The following is a 513-nucleotide window of genomic DNA, read 5'->3' on the forward strand; positions in this document are numbered from 1 at the left end:
CCAGTTTCTCTGAATCTTTTGATGATGTTATGCACTGTAGATGATGAGATTTGCAAAGCCTTTGCAATTTGACGTTGAGGAACATTGTTTTTAAAGTTTTCCACAATTTTTTTACGCAGTCTTCAACAGATTGGAGAGCCTCTGCCCATCTTTACTTCTGAGAGACTCTGCTTCTCTAAGACAAAGCTTTTATAGCTAATCATGTTACAGACCTGATATCAATTAACTTAATTAATCACTAGATGTTCTCCCAGCTGAATCTTTTCAAAACTGCTTGCTTTTTTAGCCATTTGTTGCCCCCGTGCCAACTTTTTTGAGACCTGTAGCAGGCATTAAATTTTAAATGAGCTAATTAAGTGGATAAAAGTGTAAAATTTCTCAGTTTAAACATTTGCTACGTTATCTATGTTCTATTGTGAATAAAATATTGGCTCATGTGATTTGAAATTCCTTTAGTTTTCATTTTATTCAAATTTAAAAAACGTCCCAACTTTTCCGGAATTCGGGTTGTAT

Source organism: Carassius carassius, chromosome 9, assembly GCF_963082965.1.
Source record: "Carassius carassius chromosome 9, fCarCar2.1, whole genome shotgun sequence".
NCBI classification, from domain to species: domain Eukaryota; kingdom Metazoa; phylum Chordata; class Actinopteri; order Cypriniformes; family Cyprinidae; genus Carassius; species Carassius carassius.